The 19,406-nt window shown below is 50.0% G+C and overlaps 1 pseudogene; it reads right to left on the reverse strand.

Moving 5' to 3' along the window:
- Positions 1–1,050: 1,050 nt before the first annotated feature.
- Positions 1,051–16,461, reverse strand: LOC136379039 (uncharacterized; annotated as a pseudogene).
- Positions 16,462–19,406: the final 2,945 nt, after the last annotated feature.

Below are 19,406 nucleotides of genomic sequence, written 5' to 3' on the forward strand. Positions count from 1 at the left end.
GTGCACTGGCTGGACTCTCCTACGGAAGACAGACCTGGGCACAGGCCCGGTTGTGTCAGGGTAGCCTGTGAGCCACTGGTTGGAAACAGCTGTGGCCAGAGGCTGAGCCCCACGGTCACCCGCTCGCCTCTTCTTGAGCTGGACCGGGTCTTTCAGAGGCCGAATGAACGACGCCTGGGCCTATTGCATTTTTTTTTTTTTTTTGGCGGCCCCTCCTGCATCTCGGCCCCTCTGCTCCTACTTGCAGGACTCATTACGACATCATAAGGCAAACTGATACAATAATATCCTCCCAGCTTCCAGGCCTCAGGTTAGCCTATTGGGATCAGTGTCTCCATGACCCCCGAGCTGGGGGGAGGGTGTATTCCAGGAGCTACAGATATAGACTTCCCTCTTTATTTGCAGCCCTCCAGCTCAGCCCCTTGGCTACCTTCCCCCATCAGTGTGCTAATTACTTTATTTCTGTGTTTTCTTGTGTGTTGTCTGTTCTCCCTGCCAGAGGATGGGCTCCAAGAGGGCTCAACCCACAGCCACCTGTTCACTGCTGGGTTCCCGATGCCTAGCACAGTGCCTGACACATAGTAAGTGCTCGGTGAAGATTTTTTGGGGGTGCACAAACACATGACCGAGAGGCTTCACTGGCTCCAGCCATCCATTCCTTTATTCAGTTGACAAGCATGTTTGGCACACCCGTTGTGGGTCAGGCTCTTGTCTGCCCCAGGAGATCCCAGCCTGGTGGTGGAACGCCGGAGACACATCCTTTATGTAATGCACCCTGACGAGGGCTATATATCCGAGGTTTAAACGGAGCTGGGGTTGCAGGGAGGAGCACAGGGTGGCTACGACAGGCAGGCTCTTAAGCCAGAGAAATGGTCTGTGGTCTGGCAGGATTTCCTGTGCCCGATTCAGGGAGCCTCATCTGCCCGAAGGCCCCTGCCTCTGCTGACAACCACGTCTGCTTGTTTCTGCTAATGTTGCAGCAGGGTGCATCTTTAGAAGCAATCTATAAAACACCATTTACAGCCATAACTAATCCACAAAAATCAATCCCTAATGCTCGCTCCCATCAGCAAGCGTGTGGAGGGCCTCCTGAGAGCGGTGTACAGTTTTAAGGCGCCGTGGGGGAAACAGGGATGAATGAAATGAGGACTCTGAGCTGGGGAGCGTCTGATCTCCCTGGGGAAACAGAACACGGGAGGATGAGACCGTGAACCACATGGAGCGTGTGTGTGCGCCAAGGAGTGAATAAAGGCTCTAGAACTGTGCTGCCCAGGGTAGTAGCCACAGCCACAAGTGGTTATTGGACACTGGCCACATGTGACTCATTCAAATTGAGAGGTGCTAGACATATAGAATAATGTACAAAAAATATGTTTATATATATATATATATATATATACCTCAATTGTAAAATATTTCATGTTGAAATGATAATATTTTGCATACAATGCATTAAACATACTATATTATTGATATTAAAATTGATCTCACTTGTCTCTTTTAGAAATGTGGCTACTAGAACATTTAAAATGGCATCTATGTACAATTCAATAATCTGTATACTGTACTGTGTGTTCACCACCCCAAGTCAAGTCTCCTTCCATCACCCCTTACCCCTTTTACCCTAAGCAATAGCACCAAAAAAATCCCTACAAAACATAAAACTAGCTAAGACAGTGATACTTCTCTTCATTTTCTTTCTTTCTTTCGTTTTTTTTAGGGTTAGGGTTAGGGTTAGGATTCAGAGAAGATTTTGGGTTAGGAGAAGGGTTAGGGTTAGGGTTAGGGCTAGGAGAAGGTTTAGGATTAGGGTTAGAAAGACAGTGATACTTCTAACTTTCAGTTTAATGTTTTATTTAAAAATTATTTACACCTGATATATGAAATAATGAATATCACCTGTAATTTAAAAATGAAATAAAATAATATTTATGAACATAAATTAATTGAATTAAATGATATATGTGGCTTCCGTTATATTCCTGTGGGACAGCATTGATCTAAGGAGTTGAGGGGCCCCACTGCAGCAGGGACGAATTCTGAGGACGTGGTGATTAGGAGCAGCGCGGGGGTACTGAGGAAGGGTGGGAGACATTTGAGGAGTTTGACCCTGAAGGGAAGGAGGGAGGATGGCAGCACAAAGAGGCAGCAGAATCCCAGGAACAATACACATTTGTAACAGACACTCACCCGGCTCTTCCTCCCACTCAAGCCATCTTCCAGAAAGATAGATCCTGAGTACCTCCCGCCACCCTCTCATCCAGGGACTCCAGAATAAGCTCCTTCTTCTTAATCCCGGACAATGGGGAATTGGCAGTGCGCTGGGGTAGATGCTAAGTATTGAGGAAGTTAAACCATACTTAGGCTATTCATTGCGAGGTGGGTTAAAAACATACCACCCTTCTCTGACTCCCAGCCCTGGACCTGCCCTGGACCTGCAAAGGGCAGTGGTGGAAGGGGCGGTGGGGGGGGATCAGGGGCCCCAGTGCAGGTGGAGCTGGGAGTTTGGTCAGTGTTTGCGATGGGTACCATTTCTCAGAGGAGCAGTGTGGCCTGGGGAGAGGAAGTCGGCCCCCAAACCTGGCCAGACAAAGCTTACACCATGGACACATTTCATTAGGGGCAGTCAGGCATCCTGGATCTGATGTTCCTGCCTCTGCCCTCCCTCTCAGCCACACAGACAAGCTGTAAACACTCAAATGCAAGGATTAACTCTGCATGTGGTGTCTGGGACATTGTGAACCACTCTTGGCAGCAGTGTTTGTGTCTGTATTAGATTGATCTTTTAAACCCCCTGCACCTAGGACGTGAGGCTTGGTACACAGCCAGTGTTCAATAAACATGGAGGGAGGGGAGGGGAGGGGAGGGGAGGGAGGGAGGGAGGAAGGATGGGGAAGGAGGGATAGGAGGGAGGGAGGGAGGAAGGGAGGGAGGGAGGGAGGGAGGAAGGAAGGGAGGGAGGGAGGGAGGGGAAGGAGGGAGGGAGGGAGGGAGGGAGGAAGGAAGGGAGGAAGGAAGGAAGGAAGGAAGGAAGGAAGGAAGGAAGGAAGGAAGGAAGGAAGGAAGGAAGGGGAAGGAGGGATGGTGGGTGAACAAATGACAAATCTGTTGAAGTCCAGAAACAGATGCTTGAAATGGACTACACTTGTTCTGTGCTAGATTTTTTTTTTTTTTTTTTTTTGTATTTTTCTGAAGCTGGAAACGGAGAGAGACAGACAGACTCCCGCATGCGCCTGACCGGGATCCACCCAGCACGCCCACCAGGGGCGAAGCTCTGCCCACCAGGGGGCGATGCTCTGCCCACCAGGGGGCAATGCTCTGCCCCTCCAGGGCGTCGCTCTGCTGCGACCAGAGCCACTCTAGTGCCTGGGGCAGAGGCCAAGGAGCCATCCCCAGCGCCTGGGCCATCTTTGCTCCAATGGAGCCTCGGCTGTGGGAGGGGAAGAGAGAGACAGAGAGGAAGGAGGGGGTGGGGGTGGAGAAGCAAATGGGCTCTTCTCCTATGTGCCCTGGCCGGGAATCGAATCCGGGTCCCCCGCACGCCAGGCCGACGCTCTACCGCTGAGCCAACCGGCCAGGGCCTGTGCTAGATATTTGGATGTGGGCAACAGGAGAGGTCTCGCGGCCAGAGCCCACAGTGCCCAGGTGAGAGGAGAACCAGTGCCCAGCGCACAGCGCTCCAGCATCCTCCCTCCCGGCTGCAGGAACTGGCCCACAGCTTTGAGAGAGAGACGGTTTACATTGGGCTATAGCCTTCCTGGGCTAAAACTCTGCCCTCAGTCTCCTATCCTATTAAGTACTTTTTAAAAGCCCCTAAGGCCTCTGTAAAAGGAAAGATAAAGTGAAGGATTCCAGTTGGGTTAGATAAGCCTGGCCTGGGGGTGGGGTAGCTGAGTTAGTTCCTGGACCAGCAAAGGGACTCCCCAAGAGAATAAGGAAGTCTGCAGCTTCCCCATATGGCCACTGGAGGGCACTTCGACCATGAAATACCAGCTCTTCACCTCCCCTGTCTTGGGAGAGCAGTGGTTTACACAACGAATACAATATTTAAATATCATCACAATATTGATAGCTGGCCTGTGTTGAATATCCAATATACACTAAACGCCTTAAACATATATTATCTTGTTTAATATTCACTACAATTGCTGTGAGTTACTTTGGTTATTTAGGAAAAACTGAGGCTTGAAGAAGCCAAAGAACATACCGCTCCGCTCGGTACAATTTGGGAGTAAGAACGTGAACCCAAGCCCTTGGGCAGCAGCCTGCAACAGTGAATACACAGAATCTGCAAAGGGGCTGTCTGGGTAGAAATGGAGACCTTGGGGGGTTGAGTATGCTACATACATACTGTTACTGAACAATTTACAAATAAATGAAATTGGAAGATGGCTTCAGACAATTTATACATTTCATATGGTAATGTTTCTTTTTTGCCTTGAAATGATGTTATTAAATAAATGAAGTGTTTCACAATTCATGGTGTCTTAATTTGGAAGAAATAAAGTCATTGGAATATAAGGAAGGAAAAGAGAATTTTTGTTTAACACTTAAAAGGCACTTACTATGGGGCCCTGCTGGAGTAACTTGGTTGGTTAGAGGGTTATCCTCATACACCAGGGTTGCAGGTTCGATCCCTGGTCAGGGCACATACATGAATCAACCCATGAGTGCCTAAATAAAAAGCACTTATTATGTATCCGGAGCTGTTCTAAGAACTTGACATAAAGGAACTCAATTAATCCTCATAGCCACCTGTGAGGCCGGCACTGCTGTAACATCCACGTACAGACAAGATGAGGAGGCAAGGAGAGGGAGGAACCCTGCCCAATGTCGCGAGGCTAGTAAGAAGCAGAGCTGGGATTAGGGACCCAGGCAGCCTGGCTCCAGATCCTGTCCTCTGGAATCTGGGGAACCTTGTCTTGAGCAAAGATGGGAGAGCGGGAGGTAGCCAGGATTGTCTCAGGCCTGGGCTACATGGAGCCAGAGGGCAGAGGCCTGTGCAGCTAGAGATTCCCGGGGTCTCCTAGGGTTGGGGAAAGGAGGAGGGGTACAGCAGGAGGGCCCAGGAAAAGGTATCAGGGTGCTCTAGTCTAAGGTAGAGCTGAGGCCACCAAGCCCCCGCCTCTCTCCAGGGACTGGCCGTTTGGGAAGTGCAGTGTGTGGTCAGGAAACGTCCATATTGGATTACAGGGAAGATTAAAGGAGCTAAATTGGGCCTGGGGCTGGGGGAGGTGTCGCAGAAGGGACTGCAGAGGGCCAGCAGCTGAATGACCAGGGGAGGCTGCCCGGAGCTAAGGGTGGGGGCAGGGATCTCTCAGGAGGCAGGAAGCCCTTGTGACCCCAGCAAGGCTGGAATGTGGGGTCAACAAGCAAGGGCATCCTCTTAGATGGAGCTGGGAGTGGGGGTGGGGGCAGAGACCCTGACGCCAGAGAAGGAAGGGGCGGGGCCAGACACCATAGGGGAAGTGGAGACAGACCGAGAGCTTGGGGTCTCCCAGAGGGAGAGGGAAAGAGGCCTGGCCTGGAGAGGGAGGGAAGGGGCAGAGACCAGAGGGGGCTAGGGGTAGGAGGCAGGGTCTCAGCCTGAGCCCCATCTGAGAGGGCACACAGGGAGCTTCACACTTGTCCTGGCTGGGAAGTGAGGACAATGTTGTTTGTAGGGGGTTGGATGGAAAGTTCTTTGCCCAACACAAAGGAGCCGTTGGAAACGGCTTGGGTCCCTGGAGCGCCCTCCCACAGTCCCAGCCTCCCTCTTTCCTAAGCCCTCCCCCAGCCTGAGTGGCAGCGCTGGCTGTGGGGCCCTTCCAGTCCCCGGGGCAGGCGGTCAGTGGTCTATTCCGGTGGAGGGTGGTCCAGGAGCCTGTGGGCGGACAGCGGGGGAGAACCTGGCCCATCTCTCTGAGGCTGGATGGGGAGCGGGCACCAGGAGGACTCTTTGGGACAATTAGGGGACAAAGTTCTGACTGCTGCGGGTGGGGAGAAAAAACTTCAGTGTGCCGTTTTCAACAAATTGTATCTCAGGATCTTTAAAATTGGGGAGTGGAGCGTATCTGGTACTTTCCAGGTTGCTTTGGGGCCCGGAAGCTGGGCCAGTGGAAATCTCAGCAGCTGACAGTGCGCCCCCTCCGCCAGTTACTTCTGAATCTGCCGCTCGGCTGCAGGAGCGAGCCCGGCGCTCGGTCCCAGCCCTCCAGGCAGCCTCTCCGGGACAGAGATCGTGGATGCTGCTGCCCAGGTCCTCTCCCAGGCCAGTTGGGGGCAGTCTGGGGCCAGGGTGTACTTTGGGGAGCCTCTCCAGTCTGCAGGGGAGCCCCAGTGCCCGGTTGGCCTGAGGGTGGCACAGGACAAAGCAGCCACCACTGGCCTCTTAATTCTCCACAGAGGAGGTCTTCAGTGTCCCCGGTCCCGTGGGAGAAAGGCCAGACTCCTCTGCTGATGGGGCCTGACTCTCTAACAACCCACCCTCTCCAAGCCCAGGCCCTCTCTGGAGAGCAGTGGGACTGGGGACAAGAGCTGGGCAGAACACTGGGAGGGGCTTGCCCACTATTGGACAGTGGGCGTTTCGGTGGAGATCCCTGGATAAGACTGAATTAGATAGGGAAAGACCTAGTAAAACTGAGCCAGGCTTCTAAGAGCTACCATGTGAGTTTCAAATCCAGACTGGCTATTTACTTGCTGTGCAACCTTAAGGGACTTACCTAACATCTCTGAGCCTAGCATCCATAACTAAAATGAAGATGATAGTTATTTTCCAGTGTTAAAAGGATTAGAGATACAGTGATTTTTACATGGCAGGTGTCCAGAATATCCTGCCTCGTATACATGGTGCTCAATAAGTGTTGTAACTGTTATTTTCAGAGGCAGCATAGCCTCTGATAGAAAGCTTTGGAGTAATAGCTTTGGACTGAGAGCTTTGGAGTTAGGCAGTTTGGGCTCTTAATCTTGACTGTACACCTGCTGACCTGAGGCAAAGATCAAGCCAGTCCCTGGATTTCTGGGAACCAGTTTCTCTAACAAAGGAGATAAAAATTTTAGTAATGGCTGACATTGAAAGCTCACTGTGTGCCAGGCACTGTGCTAAGTGCTTTACAGACAATTGCTCATGTAATCTTCCCAAAAAAACTATATGCTGTTATCATTTTACAGATGGGGAAACTGAGGCTCTAAGAGGTGAAGTAACTCACCTAAGATTGGTAGATCCAGGATTTAAACCCAGGTAGTGACCCAGCAGCTGCTCCCCAAGTTTCTCTCCTTGCCCACCCCTCTGTGGAGTCAAATGCGATTTAGGCTACTAGCTGGCTCTCTGGACAGGTGTGAGAAGACGGACGGATGAAGAACTGGGGCTATAAAAACACTAAGGGTCCAAGAAGGGGTGCCTTCTAGAGCCAAGACTCACTTTCTTTTTTTCTTTTTAATTTTTCTTTTTAAACATGTTTGTGCCTGTATTACTTTCATTGTGTACTCGGATGGTTTGGAGAATAAAGAACAGCTCAGAGTGCTGTGGTAGGCTGGGATCTGGAGTGGTAGAGAAGGCTCTGGGGTCTGAGTGGACCCCAAGCTGGCTGTGACTCAGCTGGTTGGAAGAAGAGAAGGATGATCCTATAAGGCTATATATAGCAACTGTGCATAGTGACCCTGTGAGGTCATTGCCAGCCTGCTCAGGCCCTGTTTAAAGAACCCTACAGCCTCAAAGAGATGTAGGAAACCTGGAAAGGGTCCAGGACAGCAGGGATATGACCAAACTGGAGGAGCCAGGACCAAAAAAGCCTGTGAGGGAGGATGAAAGGAATGAATGAATCAGGGAGAAGAGAAGGCTGAATGACGGCACTAAGAACCTGACAGAGAATTCCAGGGAAGAAAGGAAGGTGTTTTCTCCATCTAGGTTAACAACTAAGAAAAAAAGAAGGGGCTTGCAGTTCATCAGAGAGATTAGTCAGGCCTTGAGAGGCTGTCCGGGGTATGAGCCCATAGGCCGATGAAAGAGCTTGTGAGATCTCCTTGGAGTGGGGCGAGTACCACACCGCGTATCTCAGCTGTTTCTGACTCCCCCTGATACCCCCCACGCCAGTTCTCAGACCCCTCTCACCCTCTTCCGCCCAGGTACCCCCACCTGGTCAAAGAGCATTTTCCCGTTCTCCTTGACGGTTTTGAGGAACGAGGGGCAGGCGCCCTCTTCCCTGAGAAGGAAGAAACAAAAAGAATACAAGGGAAAGGAGCCTGCAGGGGCAACTGTGTCAGCCAGTTACAGATGAACTACTTTCCGTAGTTCTTTGAAAGGTTGCCTAGAGCCGGTTGCAACACAAAGCACGTAGGACAGGTCTTGTACGTAGCTGAGACCAGTGGTCCGGAAACCCTTTCCCCTTTGCTGACCCCACTGAAACTCACCCTCCCCTCCTGGAGTCATGAGAGTGACGTACCCCTCTGGACAAAGGGATCACGAGCCCCTTGCATGGACACATGTATTCTGTAAAAGGTATATCGCCTGTAAGAAAATCCATCTCAGGAGCACATGTCTTTGGAGCTACTAGCCCTGCATGCTCCTCTGGCTTTTAATAAATTCTCTTTCCTCTGATCAGGTTATCTGAGTGTCTTATCCTCTGTCGGGTCACTTCCTGCTACAGTTTCAGTGTGGGGGAGGACGCACATCTGGGGGAGGACGCACATCTGAGTCGGGGACAGGGGCTCCTCTGCTTGGGGTCTCTCTCCTCCGGAAATGGCTGAGGACTGGATGGGATTTGGAGACGTTCAGGGGTATCTCCTGCAGATTTCTGGGGGCTGTGGGGAGGGGCTGGACGTGGTGAGAGAGCGACTGAGCCTCTGAAAGCCCTGAGGAGCTATATTTGTTGCGTTGGGCAGGACCAAGTGCTCCCACAGTGAAGATGAAAACCTGGGGAGAGGGAGGAGAGGAGGGTCTGGTAGGAGGGAGGAACACGGGAGTAGGAAAACATGTGTCTGAAGAAGTGAATTCCATTTGTGCTGGCAGGTGTAGCCACGTCTCAGCGGCGTGTGGTGGGAGTGGGCTATTTGGGGGATGTGCCAGCCATCTGGGTCCCCTTGACCGTGAGAATCTCCAGAAAGGCACTACATTTTGGATTTTGGAAAAAAGGGCTTCAGTCACTCCTCTCCCGGAAGTCAGAATAGAGAGGGATATTTCACGTTAAGCAAGAGAAACCGAGACCCAGAGAGGTACATGGCCAGTCCAACATCACACGGCTTATCCTGACTCTCAGTCATACGCTGCTCCCAACACCTCAGGATGCTTTCCAGGGGATGTCCCTTAATGCTACCAAAGCCCCTCCCCTTCGGTCGATTGGATCTTCGTCCCCATCCCCGCCCCTTACTGAGGCAAATAACACCTGGAGTTTCCAGGATGCTCCGAGTCTACAAGGCACTTTCACCTCCACCCTTCTCATTGGCTCCTCCCCCTTGAGGCTTGGCCGCCCCCTCCCTCCTCCTCCTGCTCCTCCTCCTCCACCACCGCCTACCCCTCCCCGCAGCCTGCCAGAGTCCTATTTGGTAGAAGTTGGGGGCTGAGATTAGCCTCAGACTTCTCCTACTTTGGCAGAAAACCCGCAGGGCTCCATGTCTGTAAAAGGAGCGTGGGGCAGGAGGGGGTTGGAGCCCAGAGGAGCTAGGTCTGGGGTGTGAGAGTGATGAGGAGGAGGTGGGGGAGAGATTTGTGGGAGGGGGGGACAGAAGGAGGGGGCCCAGGAAAAGGTCCGGGGTCAGGTGAAGGAAGTTGGGAGAGAAAGGCTATGGCCTTAAGGCCTTACACTAACGAGGTGCTGAGGGTAGCAGACGAGGGGGGTGGATTGCTGCCTGAGCCCGGGGAGGGGGGCGGTGCAGCAGGGAGAGATGAGTTTCAGGGAGAATCCTGTCTCCGCCAGACAGACATCTGGCTGGGCCCCCAACTCAACCTCCCTCCCGTGATATCAGGAAGAAACAATCGCCTCTAGACATTCCTTCCCTTTTACAGCCACTCGGCTCCGCAGCAGCCTGTGGAGGTTAAGCAGCCTTCCTGCTGAGGGAGGGTGGGTAGCTTGGGGGGGGGCAGCATGGGAGGGGGCTGCCCAGGGGAGGGGCTCTGGGAGCACTGAGGCCAGGAAGCTTCAGGGAGCAAGGGCTCAGCTGGGGACCGCTCCCTGTCCCACCTGGAGACTAGGCCCAGAGACTCAGGATGTCAGACACTAAGGGGATTTCAGAGATGACCTGGCCTGATCCCCTTTCACACCTGGGCCTGATGGAGGGGGGACAGGACTTGCCCAGGTGGCATAGATGGTTCGTTGGTGAAATCCCTGGATGAGAGCCGTGTCTCAGTCTCTGGATGAGTGGCCCACCCGCGCACCTCCAGGCATGGGTCTCCTACCTCCCCCCCCCCCCGAGTGTTAACACTGAAGCAACAGCAGGTTCCCCAAGTTCATACGAGCTCCACTGTCCCCAAGGCTCTCATGCAATGGCTCCCTCCAACCTGGCTCAGGATGGAAGCTTGAGGTCTTTGGTGGGGAAACAGTAAGAAGCGGAGGGGCCCTGGCCGATAGGCTCAGTGGTAGAACATCGGCCAGGCATGTGTTCCAGGTAAGGGCACACAGGAGAAGCGATCATCTGCTTCTCTGCCCCGCCCGCCACTTCCCCTCCTGCAGTCATGTCTCCAGTGGTTCAAGCAAAGTTGGTCCTGGGCGATGAGGATGGCTCGATGGCCTTCCTCAGGCACTAAAATAGCTTGGTCGCCGAGCAGAGGATCATCTGGTAGGCGCCTGGCTGGTGGATCCCAGTCCTCTGCCTCCCTGCCTCTCACGTAATAAAATAAAGAAAGAAAGGAGAATGAGCCCTGGAGAGAAGGGCAAAGGTCAGCCCTGGAAGTGAGGGTGAGTCGGAGGAGGAAGGGATCAGCACTGTCTCACACCAGGGATCCTGGGGCGGATCTGGGGTGGGTGAGGCACCTCTGGGTACCTGGGAGAGTCACTTCTCTTTCTCTCCCTTTGGACCTCCTTCAATTTTCCTCAACCCAAATGCTCTGTGCTGTCATGGTCAGTGTCCCCATCCATGCCATCCATTCATACCAGCCCCCCGCCCCCCGTGCATGCCATCCATGGGACCTGGGAGGTGCTCTGGGTAGGCAGGGCCCTTGTCTTCCAGGGAGCCCTCTGTGAGGCTCAGAGATGTGCCTAGGCACCCATCAGCCCTCCAGACACAGCATAGGGAAAGGCGGGAACAGCAAATGCCCAGAGACCTGGAGGCTAGAAGGAGCTAGGTAGCGTCACTCAACAGAAAAGAGGGCAGTGTGCCTAAGGTGAGGTGAACGCAGAGGAGAGGTGAGTGAGCTGACACTGGCAAGGTGGGCAGGAGCAGTCCTGTGGGGACTTGGGGGCCACGATGAGTTTGGGGTTTGCTGGTTCAACAGTTCAAGGAAAGGACAGAAACTGGTAATGCTGCAGTCTCCAAAGGCATGAGCACGCCCCAGAAATAACTGAGGAGCAGATCTGTGAAAGGGGAGTTCTTGCTCTGTCTGGCTCCCAGGTTAAAATAAGTGCCATAGCAGACACATATCACCTGGGTTCAAATACAAGGAGACATTTCTAATAGCAGAATTGTCTACTGTCCCATGATGGAGATGTGTTAAGTACCCAGTGACTCTTTATGGAATGGAATGGGCTGCCTGGAGACGCCAAGTTCCCAAGCAGTGGAGGGATTCAAACTGGAGCAGCACTTGCTGGAGTCACAGCAGAGAAGTTATGAGCCTTAGCCGAGCAGTGGGAGCACGGCACTGGCCAACTTCGTGATTTATGAAGTTACCTCCAACTTTAAGTTTACAAGACTCTCCAAGGTCAGAGTAACCTGGGGAGATCTAAGCAAACATCAGGATTTTCTTCTTTAATTGATTCAACAAAATGTATTGCTAGCACCCACTGTACTAGGTACCATGTCACATATACAATTTATAAATTGTCTTTTTTTTAAATTTCTTTTTAATTTATTCATTTTAGAGAGGATAGGGAGGGAGAGAGAGAGAGAGAGAGAGAGAGGGAAAGAGAGAGGAGAGACAGAGAGAGAGAAGGGGGGTAGGAGCTGGAAGCATCAACTCCCATATGTGCTTTGACAAGGCAAGCCCAGGGTTTCGAACCAGCGACCTCAGCATTTCCAGGTCGATGCTTTATCCACTGCGCCACCACAGGTCAGGCATAAATTGTCTTATTTTTCTGACAAATGCTGAATGAACTGGTCTGTCTTGATAGATTTTTCCCATTTTCGATACCAATTAGCTTAAGCGGTGTAACCCATAAATTAATGTGACTGCTAAATTTATGTATATATTTGAACTGTGTCGCGAGGATGTTCATAACAGCATTGTTTATAATAGCCAAGTACTGAAAACAATATAAATGTCTATCAATAAAATATTGACCAAATAAACTATGGCAAATTCATATAGTGAAATACAAATGAGGATGTTAAAAAGGATAACTGAAAACCTCTCATCAAAGAAAAATGCTGGGCCCTGGCCGGTTGGCTCAGTGGTAGAGCGTCGGCCTGGCGTGCAGAAGTCCAGGGTTCAATTCCCGGCCAGGGCACACAGGAGAAGCGCCCATCTGCTTCTCCACCCCTCCCCCTCTCCTTCCTCTCTGTCTCTCTCTTCCCCTTCCGCAGCGAGGCTCCATTGGAGCAAAGATGGCCTGGGCGCTGGGGATGGCTCCATGGCCTCTGCCCCAGGCACTAGAGTGGCTCTGGTCGCGACAGAGCGACGCCCTGGAGGGGCAGAGCATCGCCCCCTGGTGGGCGTGCCGGGTGGATCCCGGTCGGGCGCATGCGGGAGTCTGTCTGACTGACTGTCTCTCCCCGTTTCCAGCTTCAGAAAAATACCAAAAAAAATAATAAAATAAATAAATAAATAATAAATAAAAAAAAGAAAAAAGAAAAATGCTGGATGAGATGGCTTCACTGGTGAATTCTACCAAACATTTCAGAATTATACCAATCCTTCTCAAACTCTTCTAATGATTTGAAAAAAAGGTAATTCTTTCTAATTCATTCTGTCGAGGCCCCCATTACCCTTATACGAAAGCCAGACAAAGACATACAAAAAAATAAAACTAAAAAAGAAAAAGAAAATAAAACTACAAGCCTTATGAATATTAATGTAAAAATTCTCAACAAAATACTAGCAAACCAAATTCAGCAGCATATTAAAGGGATTATATGCCATAATCAAGTGGAACTTATTCTTGGAACCCAAAGATGGTTCAAGATATGAAAAATCAATTAGTATAATACAGCACAATAATAGAATGTAGGAAAAACCCCATATGATCAGTTTCATTTACAATAGCATCAAAAAGAATAAAATACTTTGAAATAAATATAACCAAGGAGGCATAAGACTTGTACATTGAAAACTACAAAAACATTGCTGAAATAAGTTAAAGAAGACAGAAATAAATAGAAAGACAGCCCGTGTTCATTGATGGGAAGATTAACTTACTATTGTTAAGCTGTCAATACTATCCAAAGTGGTCTATAGATTCAATGCATCCCCTGTCAAGAGCCCACCAATATTTTTTGAAGAAATGGAAAAATACATCCTAAAAGTCATGGAATTTCAATAGACCCTGAATAGCCAAAACATCTTGAAAAATAACAAATTTGGAGGAATCACACTTCCTGATTTCAACACTCACCAGAAATGTACAGTAATCAAAACAGCATGGTACTGGCATAAGGACAGATATAGAGGCTAATGAACAGAATGGAGAGCCCTGAAGTCAGTCCTCACATATACGGCCGAATGGTTTCAACAGGGGTGTCCAGACCACTCAATGGCGAAAGAACAGTCTTTTCAACAAATGGTGCTGGGGAAACTGGATATTCACATGCAAAAAATGAATTTGGACACTTACCTTTACACCACATACAAAAATTAACACAAAATGAATCAAAGACACTAAACTGTAAAACTCTTAGAAAACAAAGCACAGTGAGGGTAAAATCTGTGATTGGATTTAGCAATGATTTCTTAAATATGACACCAAATGCACAGGCAATAAAAGAAAAAATAAATACATTGGATTTCATCAATATTAAAAACTTTTATCAGCCTGACCAGGTGGTGGCGCAGTGGATAGAGTGTGGGACTGGGATGCAAAGGACCCAGGTTCGAGACCCCGAGGTCGCCAGCTTGAGTGCGGGCTCATCTGGTTTGAGCAAAGCTCACTAGCTTGGACCCAAGGTCGCTGGCTTGAGCAAGGGGTTACTCGGTCTGCTGAAGGCCCGCGGTCAAGGCACATGTGAGAAAGCAATCTATGAACAACTAAGGTGGTGCAGCATGCAACGAAAAACTAATGATTGATGCTTCTCATCTCTCTCCCTTCCTGTTTGTCTGTCCCTATCTATCCCTCTCTCTGACTCTCTGTCTCTGTAAAACAAAACAAAACAAAAAAACTAAAAACTTTTATCAACAGTTCAAATACTATAGAAATGTTTATCTGAAACCTGTGTAATCTTATTGATCAATGTCACCCTGTTAATTTTCTGAATTAAATTAAAAAAAAAAACATAAACATTAAAAAAAACATTAACAACTTTTGTTTGCCTGGCCTGTGGTGGCACAATGGATAGAGTGCTGACTTGGAACACTGAGGTCTCTTGTTCCAAACCCTGGGCTTGCCCGCTCAAGGCACATACAACAAGCAACCAATGAACATCTAGAGTGAAGGAACTACTTCTCATCACCTCCCTCCTTTCTCTGTAAAATCAATAAATTAAAAAAAAAAAAGAAGAAACTTCTATCAAAGGATACTATCAACAGAATGAAAGGACAACCCACGAAATGGAACTTCTTGCATTTTGGTCTGAGCACATTAACCATCCAGATAAATTATTATTATTTTTAGTGTGTCCAATTCTAAGAGGTCCCCTGAGGAGGCTAAACTCCTACTCCAGCGGCGCTGCCGCTGAAACAGAACGTGTTTTGGAGCGCTGCTCTTTCACCTGCCTTCCAAGCCTTGGAGAGTTGTTTTGCTGCCCTCCATGGTAGCAAATCCTCAGGGGTGAAACTGTATTTTGGAAACAGATCCAAGTGGCTCAGAGCCAAGACTGGTAGAGATGTTGATTTTGACTAGAGCATAGATGGCTTTACTCATTTATTTATTTGTGTATTTATTTATTTATTCATTCATTTATTTATTTTCTGCCTCATTTCACTAAGAAACTGAGTCCTTGGGCTGGTCAGGAGGGTAATTTTCTTTTCTTTTCTTTTTTTTTTTTTCTTTCTTTCTTTCCTTCTTTTGTGGTTCTGAAAACTATTTTCTTCATTATTTTACAAAGTAGATGAGTGTCTCTTCCACGCATATGGGTGAACATCTACTGAAACAGAAGGCACTGTGTAGTTGGAACAAGAGGCTTTAACTAGAGTGACAGACACCTAAAGCAAATCCCCTGGCAAATACCCATCAGGGAAAGCAGGGTTGGAATATTCTCATCAGAGAAATCAGAATTGAAATCCAAGGGCTTTAAAGATATGGGATATTGGCTCTGGCCGATTGGCTCAGCAGTAGAGTGTGGCTCAGTGTGTGGAAGTCCTGGGTTCGATTTCTGGTCAGGGCACACAGGAGAGGCAACCATCTGCTTCTCTTCCCTTCCCTCCCATCTCTCTTTCTCTCCCCATCCTGCAGCCATGTCTTGAATGGTTTGAGCAAATTGGCCCCGGACACTGAGGATGGCTCCTTAGCCTTGCCTCAGGCACTAAAATAGCTTGGTTGCCAAGCAGCGGAGCAGTGGCCTCAGACAAGAAGAACATCACCTGGTAGGGGGCTTGCTGGGTGGCTCCCAGTCGGGGCACATGCAGGAGTCTGTCTTGCCCTCCCCACCTCTCACGTAATAATAAAAAAAAAGATATGGGACATCATGTAAGCCCTTTTGGCCCCTAGCTATGTCTCTCACTCCGCTGTCTCCTCTGACACCCATTGAGACGAATGAATCGTGTACATCTTCTTGTATCCGATGAAAATCACCCATTTTCTGTTCTTTGCTTAGCTCTTCCTGAGCCCTTGACACATCTCCACGGTCTCTCATCATCTCCTCACTGCCCAGATGCCTTTCCTGTAAGTCCTCCTGGTAGTCCTTGGGGGGAATGGTCCGTCCCTCTGCCCCCTGTCCATTGTTCACTTTGCTTTCTGGTGCACATAGTCTTCAGCTGGGGGCTTTCCGGCAGCCCGAGGCTGGCTCTCTGGCTGGCCTGGGCTCTGGCTTGCCCCCACCTTGTGCTTTCCCTCGCTTCAGACCTGCTCTGCTTTTCTTGCTTCCCTCATCATCTCACTGCGCCTCGACCTGGTGCGTGCCCTGGCTTCCGCTCCACCCCCGGCTTTTCTTCCTCATCTGACTTTCCTTCATCTTCTGTATCTACTTCATCCTCTACTTTACCTCGCTTTCCAGCTTTCCTTCATTTCTATTGTAGAGTTTTTCCATGTTGAGATGTTCCCTCCTTTTCCTGTCCTGCCTGGACTCTGGACAGGTTCTTCCTCCTTATCTAGTTTCGCAGAGTGCTGGGACAGACACACAGACCTGCAGGCCGGGGACCATGCCTGCTACTCCTCGGGCTTGTGAAGTCAGCTGCCCCTCCTGCCACCTGGCAGCTCACGGAGCTGGTACTGCACGGGCAACAGGAGTGGAAGGCGCTGGGTAGGAGGGCAATTTCTTTATGTGGTCTGGAGATTGTTAACAGAGAGGAGTCCCACAAATGTTCTGTCCTCTCCAGCACTGTAGAAATAGGTGTACAGTTTACTACAGTAGATTTAGTCAGGATTGTTTTTGACTCTAAGTGACAGAAGCCAACACCAAGTTCCTTAGGTAAAAAGAGGGAAAAGTTTATTGGCCTCAAAGCCAGGACAGACACCAAGAAAGCTCACAAGATCAAGGAAAAGCTGCAGAACCAGTGCCCCAGGGGCTGGAATTTAGTATTGCCTGCCTGGCATTCTCCTCTTCTCCAGGTGTCTGCTTCTTCTTGCATGTTGACTTCTCTTTTATCCTACTCCAAATAGACCTCTTCAGTGGGCAGGAAACATAGTTGCCACAGGCTCCAGTTTAGAAATCCCAGTTCCATCTATAAGTCCCGGGGAAGGTCTCTGATTGGTCTTGCTCAAGTCCAGCCCCACCCCACCCCCACTCCTTGAGCCAATCACTTCAGAGAGAGGGAGACTGGCTGGGAGCTGAGTCACCTAATCATTCCTGGTGTGTATGTGTGTGTGTGTGTGTGTGTGTGTGTGTGTGTGTGTGTGTGTGTGGCATTTGTTACCAATATAAGGGCATGAGAAAGAAAGCTTGCAAGCTACTTTGAACTATAACAAGGACAGCATTGCCTGGGATGTGCTAAGAAAGCACATGGTCTCCAAAATTCTCCAGGAGCGTAGAATCTAGTTTGGGAGATGAGACACAGAAATAACCAGAATGCAACAGCTTGCCATGACTCCAAGGCTGGATAAGAATAGCTGGAACTCCCTGCCTACCTCATAAGCTTGTCTCTTGGGTAAAAATTAGACACTTAATGTGAAAGGGCTTTGAAAAGACAGCAGTCACAAAGGCCTTTACAGGTCACCTGGCACATTTACACCCACCCTGGGGACGAAGCATGGTTCTGTGTAGTCAGACTGCCTCAACTTCCTGAACTACAAAATGGGACTGATACTATATAGTTCCTTCTTTATAGGGTTGTTGGAGAATTGGATAACATGGGTGTGGAGTGCTCAGCAGAGTGACATACTTGTAAACTATTATTATTATTATTATTATTGTTGCATATTGTTACCTGAGCCTCTTCAAATGTCTACAGAGTGAACATGGCAAAGCTAACATTCCTATTTTATAATGAGGGCAGAGAGAAATAAAGGACTTGTCTGCTAGTAATTAGACCTGCTGGTGATGGCAGAGCTGGAGGAGGACAGCACTCTTTCCAAGGTTTGCGTTCCCGGAGGATCAGGCCTAAGACAGGCCTGTAGAGTGCCAGGTGGAGGTGTGGAGAGACAGCCAGCGTTCATGGGGAAGCAGGGATGTCCTTTTGGGCCAACCAGTGTATTGCACTAGGAGTGGGCCTGTGAAAGGGTGGGCAAGCCCCCTGCGGGACTCCATTCCTGCTGGGGACGTAGAGCATTATGGGAGTGGGAAGTAAGTGGGGCTTATTACCCCAAACCTTTCTCCGCCATCTGACACTCATGCCTCCTCCTCAGGTACCCGGCCCCCACACCCAGAGCTTCTCTTCTGTGTGTCTGTTTACCGGACCCATGCATTCTCCTCTATAAATACCAGCTCTGGTATTTTGGGTTGGCAGCTGTTGCTGCCAGGGAGATGGCTGGGTTGACATGCGTTCTTGACAAAACACAAACCCTTGGTGTGTGTGGGCGTGGGTGGTGTGAGTAGGGAGATGAATCAGAGAGGGGTGGGGTGGGCACAAGGGGGCATAAGCCAGGCAAAGTTAGTGGTGTGGGGGTGAGAGTGTACTTAGCAATTGGAAAATGAAAGCACACCAATATATTAAAAGTCCGTTAAGGTCCTGGATAGTTAAGTGTAATTATTCACTAGAGAAACATTTATTTTCCTATTGTAAGTGTGAAGTTTTTTGATTGTTAATAAGAGTCTGTCAATTATCAAAGAAAGAGAGAAAGAGAGAAAAAGGAAGAAAGAAAGAGCACACTAGACCTTTCCTGGAAATCACCCTGTTGTTTGTAAACGAGGCCCTGCATCATCAGTAGGGGGAGGGAAAGGCCCTATACTAGTCCAGGGGGAAACCGAGGCTCAGAGCTAAAATCCAGGTGCCAGTGGACATACCTGAGCAGGCCAGCCCTCTGACCCTAGGGCATGCTCATACCCTGGGGCCTGCCTGGAGACCCTCTACCTCTAGGTCTGGCCGGGGGACTCCTAGTCTTTGCTTGAGCCCTCTCAAGCCTCTGCCACTTCCAGGGACTCTAGAAAAAAAGGCACTTGGAGCCTTTCTTGGTAATAGGCCTGCCCTTTCAGGAAATGACCCAAAGTCTCAACTTGGAACAAAAAGGAGACCCTCAAACTGAATGGGAGCCTCTCCTGTGCTCTCTCTCCTGACTACTCCTAAGATGCGGCAGGCACCCAGAGGCTGCAAGGGGCCCGCCTGGGGTTCCAGCCGCGCTCGCTGCCCTGTCGAAGCTGTGGGCAGGCAGGCCTATCTTAGGCCCTCCTAGGTTGACCAGCTTCTCCCACTCCCCTCACGGTGGGGCCCCCATCAGCCGGCTGAGGGGCGAAGGCCTCTTGCGGGGGAGCTGGCCTCCCCGCCCCCACGCCAGTGGCCGCCCTTTCCTGGCAGGACAGCCGGATCCTGCAGCTGTCAGGGGAGGGGCGGCGGGGGCTGATGTCAGGAGGGATACAAATAGTGCCGTCGGCTGGGGGCC

This window comes from Saccopteryx leptura, chromosome 7 (genome assembly GCF_036850995.1).
Source record: "Saccopteryx leptura isolate mSacLep1 chromosome 7, mSacLep1_pri_phased_curated, whole genome shotgun sequence".
Taxonomy (NCBI): Eukaryota; Metazoa; Chordata; class Mammalia; order Chiroptera; family Emballonuridae; genus Saccopteryx; species Saccopteryx leptura.